Source organism: Pantherophis guttatus, chromosome 15 (assembly GCF_059756535.1).
Source record: "Pantherophis guttatus breed Tessera chromosome 15, ASM5975653v1, whole genome shotgun sequence".
Classification (NCBI taxonomy): Eukaryota; Metazoa; Chordata; class Lepidosauria; order Squamata; family Colubridae; genus Pantherophis; species Pantherophis guttatus.
This window is the reverse complement of record NC_142077.1, coordinates 726,964-749,454: the sequence shown is the minus strand read 5'-3', so window position 1 is coordinate 749,454 and position 22,491 is coordinate 726,964. Positions and strand designations below refer to the sequence as shown.

The window sequence follows — 22,491 nt, the reverse complement described above, 5'->3', positions numbered from 1 at the left end:
TTGCCTTTTTCCAGTGGTCACTAAACACAGGATTGTAAATTGAGCTTCCATCCATCTATTAAACGAACGGTCGTAAGTTCAGGACCACCTGTGTATCCAATTGGGAAACATTTTCCCCATGAAACAGCTTATTCCCCGTGCCAATTTCAGCGAGAAAATCCCGCACAACAATTGCAATTTGTGTTTGCACACACAACAAACATGTCAACAGGGGTTACCACACAAAGGCAGGGCTGGTGGCGTTTGTGTGTGTGATTGTCAGGCCTCCCCCTTTGCAGGGAAATTGTATGTGTGTGTGTGTGTGGGGGGGCTTTTTCAAATTCAAATCCAACACGGGGGCGGCAAAAATCTGCGGCAGGGAAGATAGATATGGTAATAACACAGCGGCTCGGCTGCGATGCCTATTGTCCGATTTGACACGGGAAAAGAAACATTAAAAATTCCCAGGTCCCAAGCCGCCCATCGCAAATCGGAGGAGCGTTCGAAGAAAAAGGGAATAAGGACAATAAAAGAGAGCGGGGAATTTAGAACCTCCACGCTCTATCAGCTTGCAGTGGTTGGAGGTTGCTGCAAAAATGTAGCCCGTCATTTTTCAGCAAGGCTGGTTTTACAGAATGAATACGGAATAACAGAGTTGGAAGGGATCTTGGAGGTCATCTAGGCCAACCCCAGCTTGAGCAGGAGATCTTATACCATCCTGGTCAAATGTCTGTCCAAGTCTTCGTCAACACCTCCACGGAAAGCCCACTAAGGAATATACAGGTAGTTCTCAACTTACAACAGCTCATTTCGTGACTGATCGAAGTAACAGCGGCCCTGAAAAAAGTGACTTAGGATGGTGTTTCACACTTACGACCACTGCAGCATCCCGCTGGTCATGTGATAAAAAAAGAGAAGGAAGAAAAAGAAGGGGAAGGATAAGAAGGAAGGAAAAAAGGAAAGGAGAAGAGATAAAAAGAAGGAAGAAAAAGAAGGATGGAGGAGGATAAGAGGGAAAGAAGGAAAGAAGAGATAAAAAGAAGGAGAAGGAAGAAAAAGAAGAACAGAGGAAGATAAGAAGGAAGAAAAAAGGAAAGGAGAAAAGATAAAAAGGAGAAGAAGGAGAAGGAAGGAAAATAAGGAAGGAGGAAGATAAGAAGGAGGAGAAGAAAAAGAAAACAGTGAAAGATTTGAGAGGTTTTATTTTCCTCTTAATTTGAAACATTTTATAGCTGGAATAAAAACGAAAACGCAAATGATGCATACAGAGGATTGATGTCTCTTCTTCCCCCTTCTCTTGTTTTGCTTGTTATTAATTATGTTAATATATTACATTAATTAGGTTATTAAATATGTTAACATACTAATTACGTCAGTAACAATCCAAAGTGCTCCTTAGTTGGAGTTTATTTTGTTTGTTTACAGTCTGTTTTTTTTCTTTTGGTAGTTAGTTGGGATTTCAATTTTATTTATCGGAAGGTTTTTTGCTCGATCTATTTTTAAAGGCTTGTCGTCAGATAAATCGTTTACAACCCTTGCATTCTACTTTACAATGGTCTCGTTCACTTAACGACCGCATTACTTATTAACAACGGTGGTGATTAACAACTGCGGCAAGAAAGGTTGCAAAAAAGGGTGAGAAACTCACTTAGTGACTCGCCATGGAAATTCTGGGCTCCGTTGTCGTAAGTCGAGGACTGCCTGTGTTACAGGTGAGGTCAGATTAGTACGGGCTGTTTCAAAGGAGAGGATGGTTTTTTCATAAACCAGCGATTTGGTCGTAATTGGAGGAAGGGGAGTTTTTGGCACGCAGACCACGCTGCTAATTGGCCTAATCAAACTCCTAAATAATTCCTAATTTTGCTTGTTAGAATATATATATATCATCATCATCATCATCATCTTTTAACAACCCCATCATCCCTGGTGGATTATGGGCCACTGAATGGAGCTAGCAGAGTGTTTATTGGCCGGATCCCCTTCCTGTTGCCAATACGGAGTTTTGTTCAGCAAATATATTCTCATCATGCCCAGAGAGAGAAATATCTGCCTCTACCTAGGATCGAACTCACAGCCTCTCCAATTGTGAGGTGAGAGTTCCACCTCTAGGCCACCGCACTGCTCCTAAGAGGATATATATATATGGGCTTCTCAAGTTGGATCATGCGACTGTCGGGATGCTGTGATGAACGTAAGCACGGGTCGTCGGTCACTTTTTTCTCCCAGCGCTGGGGGAAATTTCGAACGGTCGCTAAACGAGTTTAGTTTCAAGTCAAGGGCTCCCTGTATGGCAATCCTATCAATTTTGTAAAAAGATACCGGGATTCCTCAACTTCATTTAGTGACCTCCATCACTGGAGGTTTTTAAGAAGAGATCGGACAGGCATTTGTCCAGGTCTCCTACTCGAGTAGGGGGTTGGACTGGATGACCTCTGAGGTCCCTTCCAATTCTCTTATTCTGTAATCCCAGATCAATTAATCAGTTGGTAATGGCTTCCCTCCAGAAGTTGTGGATGCTCCATCATTTGGGGGGTCTTTAAGAAGAAGAGACTGGATGGATATTTGTCCAGAACGGTAGAAGGTCTCCTGCCTGAGCAGGGGGTCGGGCTAGAAGACCTCCAAGGTCCCTTCCAACTCTGGGATTCTGTCCTTCGGATCTTCTCCATGCAAAGCCCGAGTCGTGTGCCCTGTTTTCTTATCTTCTCTCTTCGCTTGGACCTGAGCGACATCTCCCTGCAGGCCGCGAAGTCGGAGCCCGTCCCCAACTTGACGTTGACTCCAAATGACTGTTAATCAATCCTCACGACTGCCGATGTTCGAAACGGGGCTCTTGATTTCGCTACGGTTTAATTGGAGCGGATGGTTGGGAAATGAACTGGAAGACTAACGTGTCAGGTCGATAATGGGGCATCTGGTGAAAACACGGATGCTCCTCTGACGAGGAAGGTGCTGTCCACGCGCTGGATGGTCCTGATCTGTGAGGAACTCCGTCCACCAGCACTTCTCAAACCAGGTTCGGGTAGAATCGCAGGGTCCATAATTCCCAGCCAACACAGGTTTTAGAGCTGGATACCCAACAAATCTGGAGGTTGTTGGGTTGGGTCAAAGGCTAGTAGACCATGGTTGGCTTGGAACGAACGATCTGAACCTTCTCCTTCGAGTATTTGGTGGGTCATGGACTAACCTCTTTTCTCTGCTTTACATGTAACCAAAGGTCTGACCAGCGTTTCTCAATCGTGGCAACTTGAAGATAGGTGGACCTCAAACTCCCAGAGTTGTGGAAGTAGAGGATATTCCAGGTGGACCTTAGCATCTCTCCTGTAGAGTAACGTCTCTGGACTCAATTTCTGGTCCTCCAGAAGAAAGAAGACCATGAGGTAGCTTTTCAAACCAGGTGAAAGTAGCGAGTAGCTTTTCCATCTAGTCCCTGGAACCGTTCATCATACGTGGACAGCCTGAGGCCAAAATGAATGAACTGAAGGAGCAAGAATCAACTATCTAGAGTCATCGGTTATGGTGGCTACCATGGAGTTCCAGAAACCACCTGATTTTCTAGAGGCCCCAAAAGATCTTCTTGTTCCCAGCCCCAATTTAACTTCTCGAGTCAGCTTCCTTCGCTTGTTCTGATTCTTTGTTTTTTGGCGTGAATTCCATTTTTCCTCCTGGTTTCTGAGTTTGTTACTTCCGTGGCCGGCATTCGTCTTCCAACAGCCCAATCAATCTCTCGCTACCTAAACCGCAATTCATATTCTAAACGAGGGCCTTTTTCCCTCCCTCCTTACCTGGAAACGAGAGCGTTCAGCATTAAATTTGTTTATGAATCAAGCTGTCTCCTCTGGACTTGGCCCTAATTCATTCCTTAACCACCCAGCCAGACATTTTCTTACCTAAGTGGTGGCACGCAGGAGGAACCCCATCCGAGGAAGGAGGCCACCTTCTCCAGGGACCTCCTGCTTCTTGAGTTTAGGAGAACATCAAGAAGGGGTGGGGGGAAAGATTCTGGAGCATGGGGACACATCTGATGGGTGCTCTGCTCCGTTGAGGATTATGAGTGAAGGGACTACACTTCTTTGAACTTCTCTTTCCATCACCTCTTCCAAGATTTCAGACACCTACAATAATGGATGGTCTTTTTCACCCAGGAAGTAATTGGATAATTTCTTGTTCCCCTAGGGATGGGAGGAATAGATGGATAGGGTAGGATGGATGGATGGATGGATGGATGGATGGATGGATGGATAGATAGATAGATAGATAATAGATAGATAGATAGATAGATAGATAGATAGATAGATAGATAGATAGATATAGACAGATGCTTGATAGAGGGGTAGATAATAAACAAGAGAGAGAGAGACAAAGGGGAGAAGGGAGATATATATAAATATATATATGGATGGATGGATGGATGATAGATAGAGATAGATGATAGATAGATAGATAGATAGATAGATAGATAGATAGATAGATAGATAGACAGATAGATAGATATGATTGATAGAGAGGTAGATGATAAACAAGAGAGAGAAAGAGTTGACAGATAAATATAGATGGTAGATATAGATATAATATATGGCTAACTAGATAATGGCTAGATAGACAGAGATAGGTAAATAAAATGACAAATAGATGATAGATAGAGATAGATGATAGTTATTGATAATAGATGATAGAAGTAGAGACACTTATAAATGACAGGTGACAGATACATATAGATGACAGAGATAGAGAGAGGGAGAGTGTCAGACAGACAGACAGGTATAAATGACAGAGAGATACACGTAGATGGCATATCTATATCGAGATGGAGGATGGAGATAAATAGATGATAGACAGATAGGTAGATTATAGACAGACAGACAGATGGATGATAGCAATACATAGCAGCCTTCCTTGCCAGAACTACATTGGGGCCCTCGGATGGGAGAAGCCTCCAAGCCATCGTCCACTCCCCACGGACGCCTAGCGCCTAGTCCTCAGAGGTCCCAGGTGCGTCTACCTGCCTTCCCTCATTTGCATAATCCATCCCCTCCGTCTCTCCCTCTTGTTTCCTCTGCCCCATTTTTTCTGCCGGCCGCGTTTGCAATGCAGATGAGCTGAAGGCGACTGCCAGGGCTCATTAGAAACCCTGGGTGCTTCTCGCATTGTTGCTCGGCTTGCCATCTCTGCTCAAGGAAGCCCCCTCCCCTTTTTTGGGTGGAGGGGTGGAGGGCGATGGGAGCGTTTCTGATTGATAAGAATAAATCCAGGCTTTGGCTGGTGAGATAGCACCTCCTGATTTGCACATGTTCCTTTAATACGCTCTAATAAAACCCCTAATCCAATTGCTATTTATAAATGGATGCAGAACGAGAGAGGGAGATAATTCACGGAGACAGGGCGTGTTAAAAGCCTCTCTCTCTTTTTGGAGGGGGGGGGGGAGAGGCCGAAAAAAAATAGAAACATATTTAAGGGTGGGGGCTCATTTTCCCATTAGCCTCTTTGCAGAGGGGATGAAATGTTAGCTTTGGCTGCCTGTGGGGGGAGGGGGGAGTAGGGCTGCAAGCACTGGAAGCGTCTCAAGAGAAAAGGATAGAAGAGAATAGAGAAGGAGAGGAGAGGAGAGAAGAGAAGGAAGGAGGAAGGAAGGAAAAGGAAGGGAGGGAAGGAAAAGGGAGGGAGGGGAGGAAAAGGGAGGGAAGGAAGGAATGGAAAGGAGAGGAGAAGAGAGGGAAGGAGGGAAGGAAAGAAAAGGATGGGAGGGAGGGAAGGAAGGAAGGAAGGGAAAAAGGAGAGCAGAGAATAGGAGAGGAGTGGGAAGGAAGGAAGGAAAAGGAAAAGAGGGAAGGAAAAGGGAGGGAAGGAAGGAAGGAAAAGGGAGGGAAAGAGGGAAGGAATAGGGAGGAGTGAAGGACAGATGGAGAGTAAGAAGAATGGATGAAAGGAAGGAAGGAAGAGGAAGGGAAGAAAGAAGGGAGGGAGGCAGGTAACAGGAAAGAAGGGAAGAAGAAATGAGGGAGGAAAGAAGAAGCTCATAAAAGCTCACTTAACAGCTGCAGTGATTCACTTAACAACTGGGGTAAGAAAGGTCGTAAAATGGGGTAAAGCTCACTTAACAAACGTCTCGCTTAGCAACAGAAATTTTGGGCTCAGTTCTGGTCGTAAGTCGAGGACTTCCGTTTTTCTCTCTCTCTGCCTGCGATGCTGGAAAAGCTTTAACTACAGCCAGGAAAAATGTCGTAAAACCAGATCGGACACCTGGGTGACCTGCTTTACGACCATAATGGATAGGCACCCTTGTGGTCGTAAGTCGAGGACTGCCTGGCTTGAAAAGTCCCCCCACCCCTCCCCTCCGTTGGGGATTCTCTCGCTGGTGTTTGAAACTTTCTGCCCTTTGCGTTCTCCGGTAATTAAAACGGAGGCCGGAGAGTTATAAAGCTCCTCTGTAATAAACAGAGGCCCACGGCTCTTGGGTGAGGAAGGGAAGCCGGGGACTTGCAGGTATGGTGGCTCAGTAATTAAATGCATAAATCCAGACCGGGATTAGGTGAAAATCTAAGATGTCGTAGAAGGTGACCCTGCCGTTAAGTGAGAGCGGAAGGCCGGGGGAGAGAGAGGGAGAGAGAGAGAGAGAGAGAGAGAGAGAGAGAGACAAAGTTTGAGAAATTGTGTTAGTGTCACTTTGATCAGACACAGCTCAGGACTTCCTTCCTTCCTTCCCATTCATCCATCTTTCCTCCCTCCCTCTTTCCTTCCCTTCCTCTCTCCCTTCCTCTTTCCCTCCCTTCCTTCCCTCCCTCTCTCCTCCTCTGCTTCGTTCCTTCCCTCTTTCCTTCCTTCCCTCTTCCTTCTTCCCTTTTCCTTCCCTTGCTCGCTCCTTCCTTCCTTCCTTCCTTCTTTCCTTCCTCTTTCCCTCCCTCCCTTCCTTCCCTTCCTCTCCCTTCCTCTTGGCTTCCTTCTTCTGCTTCGTTCCTTCCTTCTTTCCTTCCTTACCTCTTCTTTCTTCCCTTCTTCCCTGCCTTCCTCTCTCCTTCCTTGCCTCTTCCTTCTTCCCTTTTTCCTTCCCTTCCTCCCTCCCCCCTTCCTCCCTTCCTTCCTTTCTCCCTCCCTCCCTCCCTCCCTCCCTCCCTCCCTTCCTTCCTTCCTTCCTTCCTTCCTTCCTTCCTTCCCAAACATTAAAACCTAACAGAGAGCCAAAGACTCCTGTTTTTCCAAATTAATTGCTATTCGTTCGAATCCCCTCCCTGCCATGCTGAGGCTAATAGGAAGACTCTTTCAGGGGGCTGAAAATATTTAATTGCTAGAGGTGCAAATTGTGGGGTTATTGGGGCGAGGAGTAATGGGGAGGTTGGTGCAGAGGCCTCCTGTCCACCCCAGGAGAATCTGGGACTCGAACTCTTGCTTGCCTTGTGTCCTTGGCTGCTCTTCACGCTGCTTTTCACACTTACCTTGCTCTCAGGTGAGCCGTGAAAAAAAAATGACACAATTAATAGCAATGTGTCAGCATAAATTAGTGCTGTGATGGGGAATTATTCTTTCTCTTTTCTTTTCCTCTTCCTCCCCCACTTCCTTCACCATCTCCATGTCTTCCTCCTCCTCCTCCTCTCTTCTTTGCAAACCCCACTCCCTTCTACTGTACTACTGATGATGTTACCTAGTTGGGTCATTAAATGTCTGCAAGAAAAGCACCAAGCTCAGAGAGCACCAAGGACCTCATAGTCTTCCTCATGCTCTTCCTCTTCCTCTTCCTCTCCCCACCCCCCCTTTCACTTCCCTCCTGAAATTGTGCTGCTGATATTCGGTGGAAAAGTCCCTTTTGCTGGAGCAGTTCAAAGCTTCCGCCTCCTATTGCCAATTCTCACCTTTTCAAAGCCCAGGAAGCTGCCAAATAAACAGGCAGCTGTCCCTGGCTCCGCCTCCTCCAGTGACTTCACGATGATGTCATTGGGGTGACGTCATCTGCAACCTTTGGCTCTTTGGGGACACGACTTGAATAAGTAGCAGTTTCGCAAGTTGGGATGTTTGAAATGGGTTTGTCTTCTCCATCCGTCAAAAAGGAACATTTTCCACCCCAAAATCGGGCAGAGAAAGCAAATGAAGGAGATGTTAGTTTCTTGGAGTTACCAAAGTTAATTTTAAAAATGGAAAAAGAAAAAAATTAACTTTAAACAAAAAAGGGATGGAAAAGAAAACAGTTCAAACCTGTATTTTCCTCCCTCCCTCCCTCCCTCCTACCCACCCCTACCATTTTTCAATGTGGCATGTCTGCCTTCAGGTGAAAATGAATTTCAAAGACTTTTGCTGATTTTTTTTTTCCTTCCAAAAGAGAAATGTTATGTTTGAACAAGTTGCAGGAGACATCATTGAGAAAAAACAGTGGAGAATGGAGATGGGGAATGGGGTGGGTGGAGGTTGATGGGACATCTCCTGCCTTCTGCCTTGGACCTCTTGTAAGTCGAGGACTTTCTTTTTGTGGGTTATGAAGACAATACCTTAGCAAGTAAACAAAAAACAAAAAAACTGTTGTTTGTGTTTTTTTGCAAACTTTTCCTGATTGCAAAAAACCCCCCCAAAAAACAAAAGACCTCCGGCCTCGTTTAACGCCGGTCGAATACCTCCGTTCCTTTTCTCGTCAGAGCTGCGACAACTTGTCAGGCGGGTGCAAGGGGAAAGAGGGGGGGGCTGCATTGTGTTATTTTGTGCAATGCGCGCTAAATAAATAGGGCAGCCCCGTAAAAAAAAAAAAACGGCTTCGGAAGATAATGCGGTTTGCCACGGCCTCGGCTCATGCGCGCCTTCGCATTTGATGTGCGGTTGGAAAACACGGGGAGATAAATGGCTTAATTGGAATCAATATTAATTTTGTGCCGTTTGGCTTTCTTACCCCTCCCCCCAGGCCTTCATGACAAATGCAATTATTCCTAGCCTAGTTTTGTTTGAAGGAGCTAAACAAATCCCCAACAACTTTGCCAGAGTCGGAAAACCATGAGATGCGACTTGTGCTGGGCAGATACAGGATGCCTTGACAGTCGTTGGTTCACCAGAATAATAGGGCTGGGAGGGACCTTGGAGGTCTTCTAGTCCAACCCCTGTTCGAGCAGGAGACCCTTCACTACCCCTGTCAATGGCTGTCCAGTCTCTTCTTGAAAACCACTGGTGATGGAGCAGCCACAATTTTTAAAGGCAAGTGTTCCACTGATTAATTGTTCCAACTGTCAAGAAATTAGTTCTAGATTGCTTCTCTCCTTGATGAGTTTCCATCCGTTGCTTCTTGTCCTTCCTTCAGGTGAGTTGGAGAACAGGTGGACCTCCTCTTCTCTGTGGCAGCCCCTCAAATATTGGACGATGATCTCATGTCTCCCCAGTCCTTCTTTTCATCAAACTAGACATACCCAGTTCTAGCAACTGTTCTTCATATGTTTTAGCCTTCGTTCTTCTAGTCCTCTTTGTTGCTCTTCTCTGCACTCTTTTCTAGAGACTCAACATCTTTCTTATATTGTGGAGACCAAAGCTGATATCAAGTGTTGGCATCTCGTGATACAAACAGACAAATTGCGGGTTGACAGCAATTGCAGAGGGTTACGTGGAGCAGAAGAGCAGAAGAAGCTGTCAACCAGAACAAATGGCTGGCGTGAGAGAAGATATTAAGATGGTGGCCACCACAGCTTCTCTGAAGCTGGGCATCATGGTTGGAGCTTCCATCCCAATGTGAAGGCCACCAGGTTCATTTTATGGACCATGTGCTATGGACACTCCTCTTTAAGTCATGCCTGTGATTTGAGCAGAGCTGGGTTATAAGTATGGACATGTTGAGGATTGATAGGTCTTTGTTCTTCTCATACAGAAGTGCATTTTTGGGGGGAGGGAAATTATTTGGGAAGCAGTGAAGGTCCCTTTAGGTCATCTAGGCTTTGAGTATCTGACATTTTTGGACAAAGGACAAATCTTCTGCCTCCAGGCAGCTCTCACCCGATATAGAAGTTCACTCCATAAGACCTCTCGAGCTCTGAGCTGTCCTTTCCTGCTGATCTCTGGCCTTGTTCTGGGTTGGGCCTCACAAATCCCTCAGCAATTCCCTCTACTGGTGGAGCAGTGCCCATAACACGTTCGAAATAAGTGAGTTGATAAGGAAGGCTTCCCTTGGGAAACAAATCTGCCTATTGCACGTCTCTAGCTTGGAAGGAGGTTTTTCTCTGGTGGTGCACAACCGCCGTATCTCCTGCTTCCAGCTCCCTGCTTTTCTCTTTGTTCTTCCTTCCTTCCTTTCCCCCCCTGTCTCATCAAAGCCGAGTTTGTCTCCTCGAATGACAAACAAGCCCATCCATCACCGGCTATTCTTTTCAGGCTTGGAAGGTGTCCTTTGATGGACATGTGCCAAGTGGCAGCTGAGTCTCCTCGACCGAGCTACAGCTGCCATTGTGAAACGTTAATTTGATTTCCAGCTAGTGCCATCGCCCATCACTCTTCCACCAGGGGAAGCAGCTGGTGTGGAACAGGCGTGCGGAAGGTGTGTGTGTGTGGAGAAGAACTTGTTTTCAGAGCTGGGCAAATATCTCTGACATGGCCCTTGTCCTTGGAGCTGTTGATGTAAGAGCTCCTTGGAGTTCTTCAAGAGTTTTGAAGCAGATACGAAGTTCACACACCCAGAAGTTCTCCTCATATCAACCTTCTGCTTGGTTATTATTCATAGAAGGCCATTTCCTTCCTCTTGAGTCATCTTCTCTTTTCACTAGATCTTTCTCAATAGGGGTTCCTCACCACCAAGAACCTGGAGAAGTAGGGCAGTGCTAGAACGTCTACTGAAGTTGGATTTTCTGGATGAAAGATGGGAACTGGAGTCCTACAAAAGGGAAAAGATGGAGGCCCATCCAGAAATAGGTCACCTCTCATGATTTGTGGGCAGGTGAAGGTTGGTAGAACATTTGAGGAGAGTTAATCAGTGGAACGGCTTACCTCCAGAAGTTGTGGGTGCTCCATCACTGGAGGTTTTTGTTGTGGAGCTGGCAGCAGAGTTGGACAGTGAGGAGGTTGGGGAGGAACGTGGGCCAGTCCTGGGGGCTGGGCAAAGCTCGGACGAGGGCTCTGCATCAGAGCCAGAGAGGGAGCTAGACAGTAGTGAGGCAGAGGAACAGCTGGAGCCCGGTCCCACTGTGTGCATGCACAGAGCTGCCAAGAATAACTCAGAAAGCAGGGTCGACTTGGGAGTAAGGACACATTTTGGAGGTGATTGGCCCCTCCCATAGGAAACAAAAGCGGAGCGAATGGGGAGGGGGCTTTTGCAGGAAACAATTCGTTCGTTCCGTGACTCTGAGAGACTCTGTGCCAAGTTTGGCCTTGTACTGCGTTTGAAAACTAGCTACGTGGCAGCTTGCCAAGCGAGATAAGGTCTGTGTTGATAAATCTTCCTCTGAAAAACTGTTTGGACAGGCCTTGCTGACTGTGAATGAAAGGAATTCACACTCGTGTAAATTAAAGAGGTTTTGCCGGGACCGAGACTCTGCTTCCTGCTTTGTAAGGGAGCCTAGGTCAGAACAGTTTTCAAGAAGAGACTAGAATTCTGCTTCCATCCGTCCATTTCACCCGGAGGTTGATGGCGATCATGTGAACTTGTAATTCCTCCATCTCAAGAACTTTCTGATGGTTCATTTCCAAGATTGGAGAGAAGATAGAAAGCAACTTGAGTCAATGCCATCGATCCATGTTGGAGAACTCACACGTGGAAGGTCCAGAGAAGATGCCATGGTCAACCATGTTGGAAGCATCTGCTCAGAAGAGCAGAGGTGACCTATTTATGTACAGTGCTGCTGGCGCTGAGCAAGCCATGCCATCCTTCACTGCTGGAACGGATCCACTTCAATTATCTTAAGCTCCATTATTTACATTTTATGTTTACTTCCCTTCCGCCTGCTTCCAACCTCCTGGGATATGAAAGCATGAAAAGGAACAACCGAATCACTGAAGATTAGACAGAGCGACTGAGTCACCATCTAGCTCAGCAGCTAGGGACATGTCTTACCCATCAACCGCTACTCGACTTCATCAGACCGCAAGCTCCAAAAATGGATTCTTCTCCATGAAAATCGTCTCTTTCCTTCCCAGAAACTTCTCGGTCTTCTTTCCCTTGCCTCCAGATGTTGTCGGTGCTCCATCGTTGTAGGACTTCAAGAAAAGATTGGACATTCATTTGTCTGGGATGGAAATAGGGCCTTCTGTTTGAGCAGGGGGTAGGACTAGAAAACCTCCAAGGCTCCTTCCAATTCTTCTCCATCTCCACCACCTCCTCCTCCTCCTCCCCCTTCTCTCCTTCTCCTTCTTCTTCTCTCTCCTTCTCTCCTACTCTTTCCTTCCTTCTTCTCTTTTTCCTTCTCCTCCTCCACCACCACCATCACTACTACTACTACTACTACTGCTACTTCCTCCTCCTCCTCCCCTTCTCTCCTTCTCCTTCTTCTTCTCTCTCCTTCTCCTTCTCTCCTCCCCTACTCTTTCCTTCATTCTTCTCTTTTTCCTCCTCCTCCTCCTCCTCCTCCTCCTCCTCCTCCTCCTCTTCTTCTTCTTCTTCTTCTTCTTCTTCTTCCTCTTCCTCTTCTTCTTCCCCTTCCCCTTCTTCTTCCTCTTCCCCATTCTTCTTCTTCTTCTTCCTCCTTTATGGTGCTCCTTCTCCTGAAGAACAGATTTTGAAGTTCTGAATGCGAAAACGGTCCATAATGTTCGATATTTTTTGCCTCGCTTGGAATTAATTAACAGGATTTCTTCCGAACTCCAGCCAGAGATGATGATAAGATGTCAGCACTTCATCGTGGCTTTCTAATGGCTTTCCTAGTAATTAGTTTGATTCCTCCCCTATCTTCTTTTGTTAGCTTCTGAGCAGAGTATCGATTTACCAAGTGATCTTGATGACGAGGATTTCAGGCAAGCGGCTGGTCTCTGCGGGGCCTTTAATTCTTTTCTTCCACCAGAGAATCGATTCACGGATCCAGGCTCCCCCCCCCTTTCTAGATATTGCAAATATAGAGGATGTTTAATTGCATTTGATAAGAAATATTGAATGAAGAGGAAGAGGTGGAGCTGTGGAACAAACTCAATTAAGGACATCAAATTTTCTGACTTCGACTGTAGTCGCACCACAAGCTTAGTTGGGTCAGAGGAGACCAAACATTTGAACAACGTGGACTTGCTGAACAGAAGAATTGAAAGGGAACTTGAAGGTCATCTGATGCCTCCAGAAGTTTGATTTCAAGTTCAAATTCTGATTTATCTCCTCTAAAGTTCACTTCAGTGATGGTATTACAACCAACAGTCTTCTATGTACTCCAGGCTGGAGTGTAACCTAGAGCAGATCTCAATAACTTTATCCAGCAGATGTCTGGAATATTCTTCATGGTGGACCTTAAATGATCTTCATGGTGGACCTGTAGATGTTCCACATGGTGCCCTGTAGCTATTCTTCATGATGGACCTGTAGATATTCTTCATGATAGACCTGTAGATGTTCCTCATGGTGCCCTGTAGATATGCTTTATGGTGAATTGGTAGATATTCTTCATGGTGGACCTGTAGATGTTCTTCATGGTGGATCTGTAGATGTTCTTCATGATAGACCTGTAGATGTTCCTCATGGTGCCCTGTAGATATGCTTCATGGTAGACCTGTAGATATTCTTTATGATAGACCTCTGGATGTTCCTCGTGGTGCCCTGCAGATATGTTTATGGTGAACCGGTAGATATTCTTCATGGTGGACCTGTAGATGTTCCTCATGGTAGATCTGTAGATGTTCTTTTTGGTAGACCTTTAGATGTTCTTCATGGTGGATCTGTAGATGTTCTTCATGATAGACCTGTTGATGTTCCTCATGGTGCACTGTAGATGTTCTTCATAGTATACCTGTAGATATTCTTCATGGTGGATCTGTAGCTATTCTTGGAGCCCATCTCTAACCTGCCAAGAACGTCTCCCAGTAAACAGAATTGCCAGAGAGCTATCTGAAGAGTTAACTAAATCTCTTTCTTCTTCTTTTCTCTGTTTCTCTCCTCTTTCAGTTGCATCCTTCTTCAGAAATATGCAATCCTCAGGAACACAACGACTTCACAATATTGGCACCTTGACAATGAAATCAGATGTCGGCTCCATCAAAGCTGCCATCCTTCCGGCCTCAAGTGAAACTCTTTTTTATGTATGGGTGGGAAGATCGTCCTAACAGATTGCGCTTCTATTAAAAAATTCACGAAGTGAAACCAAACGGATTTAGCTTGGTGTGGACAAGGTAGCACTTTATAATTATACATTTGACCCCACAGTCACAGCTCTGTGGGAACCGAGTGGTTATTAATACGATAAACGTCCTGATGAATTTTCTTGGTCAGATAAATTCATATATAGATATATTTGTTGTTTATCTCTCGCTCTTCAAGCCGACACGAATTCGTTTCAAATCCCAGATTTTCACCCGAGCTGGATCTGAGTGGGCATCCTCAGCTGGTTTATGAAGTGTGACCATGTCTATAAACAGCCAAAAGACCCCATAAAAGGCATTATTGATTAAGCTGTTGTCTTTAGAAAAGGACCAATCCATGCCAGAGATGATAAAACTAATTGCAAATAAAACAGCCAATATTATGTAGCCTGGGTATAAATCTGGGTTTTTCTGGTGGCCACAAACAGAGCAGGAAGAAATGAAGAAGGTTGCCCAATGCCTTGTAGACAAGACATTGTCTACAAAATTAGCTTGATGAATAGAAATAGAAAAGGGCACCCTGGAGGTCTTCTAGTCCAACCCCCTGCTCAAGCAGGAGACTTTAAGAACCAGGACAGCCATCCTGTCCGGAATGATATAGAGTCTCTTACTTGAGCAAGGTTGGACTAGATGATCTCCAAGGTGGTACCTTCCAACTCTTGTTATTCTGCATTCTAAATATGTTGGGGGCTATTTGTGAACCCCGTTTGAGAAAGAACGGTGTGGATTTCCACTTCACCTGGTTTAAACCTATTCAGGATATGCGAGGAAGGCGTTAACGGTGGCCTGCCATCCGAATCCAGCCTTTGAGATAATCTAATTAAACGAGGTTATAGATATTTGTTTCTCTGTCTATATGGCATTGTTTTGTTAATTGTTTCATTAAGGAAATGGGGAAAGAAAGAGAATTGTCTCAGCCTCTTGGGAAATGACAGAGCCTTCCTTTGATCTGTAGGCCGTAAATGCACACTGACTCTTCCAGCCCATCTCACAAGTCGATTAAAAACCCCACAAATAATTAATCATGGGATGGTTGACAAGCTTAGAGAATGTTAATCATATCAAAAAGGGTTTTTGGCTTCCAAACAGCTCCTTAAGGATCTGGCCACAGGCCTGTAGGGGAGGGAGAGAGTTACATGGTGGAAAAAGTGGTAGATCTGGAATTCAGGACAACCAAGAGTGAATTGGAGCCCCGTGGTCTATTTCTTGTTGAGGCATTGGACAATTCCCTTTCCTTAACAGCATTTAAGGGATGAGTGCGCAACCATCTTTTTGCTGACTTCCAGACCGATGGTGAAAGATTGAATGCGTGCAAGAAAGATGCAACCCGTTGTCCTTCCTTGAGGGGCACCGTAACGCTGGAGAAACATCTGGAGAACGTCTCCACAACCTGAGTCTTCTTGATGGGAGAAATACCCTATTGAAATAGAAGGAAGTCTTTTTGGAGACTGGTTGCTATGGGCTGGTGGGCGGTGCACATGTGTGTGTAGGCACTCAAAGGAAGTCCCTGGGGCCTCTGTGGGAGCAAAGGCCTGGCTGATCTACCGGTGGAAGAACACCATCTGGAGAACGGATTATAATTAGAGAGGAACGGAATTAGCTTTTTGAAATCTCTGAGTTGTGGTTTGGCTGCAGATCTTTGGAGCGAGGCTTTGAGGAGAAAAGAGAAGGTCTTCACTTGTCCACTAAAGAAGATCTCCACCTTGAAAAGTTCTACCTCATCGTCTCTGGAATGCACGTCCTGATAAACCTTGGGTGGGTTGTCCTCACAGAGAGAAGGAAGAGAACTGGAAGGAATGTCTAATGTTTATACAGTTGGACATTTGGCTAGAATAAAACTCATGTTCTTCTAAGTTCTCATCTCCTCGGTGGCCTACAAGAGTCTACAAGTCCCTGCCAAGTGTATTCTTGGAGACAAGCCACCCTCTGCTTGGTGATGGAGATGGATGGACCTTGGGAACAAGGACCTTCTGACTCCATCAATTGAGGTCCCAATTTGTCATTTTGACCCTTAGCTTTGGACCTTCTCCCTTCATCTATCATACACTTCACAACAGCGCTCATGAACTTTTCTACCTTTCTGAAGCTTCCTCCAAAACCAGCTTCTTCTACTCATTTTTTGGGGGGAGGACTATTCTGATTATTCCTCCCTTTCAGGGTGTTACATCTGCTCTTTCGTCCACTTAGCTCCTGCGGAGAAGAAACCGTCCATCCTGAGAACCAGGAGGTTTCATCTCAGGAAGTTTTCCAACCCACCTTCTTGATCTGCCCTCAGGATGAAGCTTCCTGGTGAAGAAGCTTGGTGAAGCCAACGATTGAGCTTGCTATAATCTGTCCTTTTTTTTTCCTTCAAAAAAGGACTTTATTTTTAAATCTCACGGGGCTAGATAATTGAGAAGGTATTTTTTTTCAGCAGAGAGTTTGGTAAGGCCGGATGGATGGAGAAGAAGGAAACTTGTGAGTTTGGGGTTCGTTTGGTTTTTTTTTGAAGATCTTCTTCTTGGATCTTCAGGGCAAAGTGTGGTTGTGGTTGTGTGAATGCAGCTGTAGGTGTGGAGCAAGGGAGAACTGAGCAAATGATGGGTTCTGAGCCATGTTTCTAGACCGGGCATTGAATATTCATGTCAAGTTGGAGATTTCAAGGTGTAGCAGATAAAGAGGAGATTAGAGAGAGTGTGAAGCCCCGCCCTCTTTTTGCTCTGCCCCACCCACTTCCTCTGAGAAGTCCCGCCCAGTCTTGATAGAAGGCCAGTTTGGTGTAGTGGTTAAGGTGGTGACCTAAAACCAGGAGACGGGGAGTTCTAGTTCCACAATAGATATTAAAGCCAACTGGGTGACTTTGGGCAATCACCAGGAGACGGGAGTTCTAGTCTTGTATTAGCCATGAAAGCCGGATGGATGACTTTGGGCCTTTTGAACTATTTATTATCTATATTGATTATAAAAATATTTATGAATGTGTTGTGCATTTGTAGAACTGATATTTATGCATTTATGAGTTATACATTTTCTTTAGCTTAAGAAATTATACGCTGTTGCTGTTATCTGTTCAGCATGCATCTCTTTCCTGTGTTTAGTTTCTTCTCTCTTTTTTTGTTCAATAAAAACAAAATATATCCTTGATTGTATCCCTACTGAGGAGAGTTGAAAGAGTTGAACATTTCTTTAATGTTATTTTTGCTCTTTTTGCTTTGCCGTCGCTTTAGAACATTCTCCCTGTTGTTCCTCATCCCCTTGAGTTATAATTCTCTTTTAATTTTATTTTTTATTTTTTTTTGAAGCCGAATAACATTCTTAAAAATAAATACAACTGTTTCCTGGGCCTTATGCTAGCTTCTTTCTTCTCCGCTCCGGTGGAGATATTAAAAACAAAAAGTTAGCCGCAGCAGATGCTGCATCGGAAAAGCAGGTGGCGTACGAATCGGGAGCGGCGGTGGGGGGTGGGTGAAATTGCTAGGATGAACATCCTGGAAACTGACCAGCCAAAGTATTTAGTTCCTCAAAAGCAGCTTTCAAGGGCTCCGTTTTCCTTGCAGGAAACGGGGGCTGCCAACCACCCTCACAGCTACAGATGGTTGGTGAACATCATGAGCTCTTAAGTTCTAGCAAACTTTATTACAGCTTGCATCATATCTGCAGCATGGACAAATTGGCAGAAATCTTTAATATATTTTCTCTCTCTCTCTCTCTCCCTTCACCCCCACTCTCTCTCTCCCCCTCCAGTTGGATGGTTGGGCCTGCCATCTTGACTTGAGAAGAGAAAATCTGTAGCGCAGCGTTAGCCTGTGGGGTCCTTGGCGACCTCTGAGTTTGTTTCCTTGTAGACATTTCATGACCAATTAGGTAACACCATCAATGCTAGAAGGGAGTGGGTTGCAGGGAGGAGGAGGAGGAGGAGGAATTCTCTGAGTGGTTGGTGGTTTTCTTGCAGACGTTTCATGACCCAACTAGGGAACACCATCAGTATTAGAAGGGAGAGGGGTTTGCAAAGAAGAGAGGAGGAGGAGGAGGAGAACTGTGGGGTCCTTTGTGCTGAGCTTTCAGTGGCTAAGACACTGAGCTTGTCGGTTGAAAGGTCGGCAGTTCAGAGGTTCGAATCCCTAGTGCTACGTAACAGGGTGAGCTCCCGTTACTTGTCCCACCTTCTGCCAACCTAAATGCAAGCAGAAAAATAGGGACCACCTTTGATGGGAAGGGAACAGCGTTCTGTGGGCCTTTGGCGTTGAGTCATGCCGGCCACATGACCACGGAGACGTCTTCGGACAGCGCTGGCTGTTCAGCTTTGAAATGGAGATGAGCACCGCCCCCTAGAGTCAGGAACGACTAGCACATATGTGCGAGGGGAACCTTTGCCTTTACCTTTTACCTTCCTGGAGATGTTCAGAGATATTAGCAATGCAACCTTTATTAGATTCAAACACCCATTATCCACCAAGTTTGAGTTGATGGGACGTGTGGTTGACCTCTGTTTCAGAAGATTGGGGTTTTTTTAAATGGAGAACTGATTTTTTAAAAATATATCTGTGGATCCAGACCATCTTTTGGAGACCCAAGAGCTGCTTCACGCACCGAGCTCCCTTCTCAACGTTACAGGAGATTTGGGCTTGTATAATGTCTTTATTTAGGGAAATAAATCACCGTCCATGTTTTTTCTCCTAACGGCCCGAAGCAGCTTACAAAAATTAAAAGCAACAATTCCATCAATAAAGGAGCTTAGAAACATTTAAGGGGGAGGAAAGGAGGAGACGGGAGGGAATCCAGCCTCTGAAATCAATAAGATTGATTTTAAATTTAAATAGATTTTAAAAAAACGAGAAGGGACAAAACCCACTGTGTTAAAAATAGAGGGAGAAGTGAGGCAGACTGACTAGTTTAGTGACGACAATACTGAGGTCGCTAACTCCTCCGTGCCCAGCCCTTGCCTTCCCGAAGAAGGAGATTTTGGTCTTCCTTTACCAAAACTTCTAAACAAAAATAAGATTTTTTAAAAATAAAGTGTTCCCCCAGGAGAGAGGATATTTCTGAATTTCTGAAATGGAGCATCCACATTCTGATCTGCTACAAAATTTCCCGTCTTCCTTGATTCCCGCAGAATAACAACTCTGCCTTCATCCTGGTTTGAACTTTTCTTGGCGATCCTGGTTTCTTTGGAGGTTATTTTCCTGAGCTGACTTTAGGATCACCGCGAGATGTTTGGGGATGATTTAGATATTATTTTCTTGGGGACAATAAAAGAAAGAAATTTTTACTTTTAAGCCAATGTCGTATCAAACTAGCTTTCTGAAAGATAGGCAAAACCCCCGCCCCCTCTGGGGAGTGTAATGGGTGTGTTTGGATTTGGGGAAAACTAGGTGTGGGGAAACGTAGCGCATTTCTTTGTCTGCAAGAATGTCTCTCGCACTGGTCCGGGAGCCCAGTTAACAATAAATATTGCGCTGAGCCTTGATGGAATGTTCTAGGGCTGTGATGGCGAGCCTATGGCACGTCTGCTACAGGTGGCACGCGTAGCCATATCGGTGGACACGCGAGTTCAGCTTTGGTGCGCATGCGTGCACCGGCCAGCTGATTTTGGGGCTTTCCGGGCCCTCTGGAAGTTGACAAACTGGCTGTTTTCAGCCTCCGGAGGGCCACCGGGGGAGTTGGGGTGGGAAAGGCTGTTTTCGCTCTCCCCAGACTCCTAGAAAGGCTCTGGAGGCTGGGGAGAGCAAAAAAAGGGCCTTCCAGTCCCACCGGAAGTTGACAAATGGGCCGTTTCCAGCCTCCGGTGGGCCTCTGAGGGGTGGGGAAGGCTGTTTTTGTCCTCCCCAGACTCCTAGAAAGGCTCTGGAGGCTAGGGGGAGAGCAAAAAATGGGCCTACTGTACCATCGTGTGCCAGGAGCGGGGGGAACGTACATAGAATTATGGGTGTGGGCACGCACACGCGTGACCCACCCACCCTCGCTCCTGGCATGCAATGGCAAAAACGTTAGCCATCACTGGTCTAAGGTCTCCTGCTCGTGTGGGGGAGTTGGGCTAGACTAGAGGACCTCCAAGGCCCCTTCCAACTCTGATGTGCTGTATTCTTTGCGCTAGGGCCTGAGTTGGGATTTCGCGCAGGGGGGCTGCAGAGGAGGACTGCAAAAGGTTCGTGATGCTTGAATAATATGTCTTGGGGCTGCCTTGCTACTCAGTCCTTGCCACAGCAGGCAGGCATGATTTCAGCTGATGGTTTTGCGGAAGGAAGGAAGGAGATAAAGGGAAGGAAGGAAGGAAGGAAGGAAGGAAGGAAGGAAGGAAGGGAGGGAAGGAGAGAGGGAGGGAGGGAGGAAGGAAGGAAGGAAGGAAGGAAGGAAGGAAGGAAGGAAGGAAGGAAGGAGGAAAAGAGAGGGTAGAAGTGAGTTCTGCCCCATTTTACCACCTCTCTTGCCACCATTGTTAATTAAATCCCTTCAGTTGTTAAGTGAGTAACACGGCTGTTAAGTAAGTCTGCCTTCCCCATCGACTTTGCTGGTCAGAAGGTCGCAAAGTGGGATCACGTGACCCCAGGACACTGCAACCGTCATAACTACGAGTCGGTGGCCAAGAGTCTTCTGAATTCTGATCACGTAACCCTGGGGGGATGCTGCCACACGGTCCTAAGTGCGAAAAACAGCCCTTTTTGCAGTGCTGTTGGAACTTCGAACGGTCACTAAATGAAACGGTTGTAAGTCGAGGACTCCCTGTATTAAAACCAACTACGGATCTCCAGGGCTGCTTACGAGATGCTGCGATGCAGCCACGATTGTGATCACCGACAAGCTACAACCAACCCGAGGTCCCAGATCCTCACCGGATACGTTTGTAAAGGAACCAGGAAGATGGACATTTAGGGCCTTGGCGTAAACGACATTTCCGGAGTAAAAAACACTGATTTATTTAAGTCCAGGATCGACTCAGTTCAAGGGAAAAATCACAGAACTCAATAATAATTCATTTCTTAGTTTAAAAAAGCCCCGGACATTTAAGATCGCTTTTTTTTTTTCCAAAAATTTGCTACAATACAAAATGTGTTTGCGGTTTTTTTTTATATATATATAGATCTATATATATATATATATTTATATATTATATGTATAATAACCAGAAATACTGACTTTACGATAAGACGTGGCCCCCCCAACCCGTCCTAAGTTTTTGACGTGTCCTTAAATTGTTTTGTTTTGTTTTTCTGAGTTTGTCCTCTTTTGTTTGTTTGTTTTTCCCGGCAGTTCATGGCACATAATGGTTAGAATTGGCACAGTTTCAGAAAAATTGGTTGCCCTTCCAACATTCACAAGTTCAGAAGTCCACCTCTGGAGTCGGGTTTCCTTCGCTTCCTCCCTTGCGTTTCTCCCGGTTGGTCGGTCGGTCGGTCTCTCCTTGGCGTGAGAAATAGGGCATTCCTCGAAAATTTCAGGGTGGGGCTAGTCCCTTTTTGTGTAGATATTTATAGATATGTATAAATATAAAAATATATTTGATTGCTTTCAGTCTTCCATCAGTAAAACACAAATGTTAGCTATAAGGTCGCCCTCTTCGTTTAATGCTTGAATTTTTTTTATTTTTTACAGGTTCACCAATGGAATCCTGTTGGGAAGAAAAGGAAAGGAGAAAGGAAAGGAAAGGAAAGGAAAGGAAAGGAAAGGAAAGGAAAGGAAAGGAAAGGAAAGGAAAGGAAAGGAAAGGAAAGGAAAGGAAAGGAGGAAAGAAAAGAAAGGAGGAAAGGAAAGGAAAGGAAAGGAAAGGAAAGGAAAGGAAAGGAAAGGAAAGGAAAGGAAAGGAAAGGAAAGGAAAGGAAAGGAAAGGAAAGGATGGAGAGAGAAAGATGAAGGAAAGGAAAGGAAAGGAAAGGAAAGGAAAGGAAAGGAAAGGAAAGGAAAGGAAAGGAAAGGAGAAAGAGGGAAAGGAAAGGAAAGGAAAGGAAAGGAAAGGAAAGGAAAGGAAATATGTTATATGCTGGTACACAGAGAACCAAACCATAGAGAAAAAGCAGATTTAGGCCTTAATTCTTTTCTGGAGCCCCCAGGGTCAAAGTTTGTAGCCGTGTGGGTGACACAGATCGTGGCCCTGGTTTACGTTACTTAAGGGATGTCCTTCTTTTTCCACCAATGGCATCCGGCGAAGGCAATCGGCGGTAATGAAACGTAAACATTTGCAGAGCCAATTAAAATACAATTAAAGCGCAATTAAAATCTGTTAAGAAATCAGAACACCTGCCCAGTAAGCCTGCATCCCATCTGCATTAAAGAAAAAAATAATAATAATCTGACAATTTAATTTGGAAAGTTAATTTATATGCA

The 22,491-nt window shown here is 45.3% G+C and overlaps 1 protein-coding gene across 1 annotated transcript in view; it reads right to left on the bottom strand.

Annotated features, from left to right (window-relative positions):
* Positions 1–21,558: 21,558 nt before the first annotated feature.
* The window catches only part of AJAP1 (adherens junctions associated protein 1), a 51,563-nt gene continuing 50,630 nt past the window's right edge, over positions 21,559–22,491 (bottom strand). The window contains exon 6 of the mRNA XM_060694332.2: positions 21,559–21,778. The gene's annotated coding sequence lies outside the window, so the exon portion shown is untranslated. The remainder of the gene's footprint in view (positions 21,779–22,491) is intronic.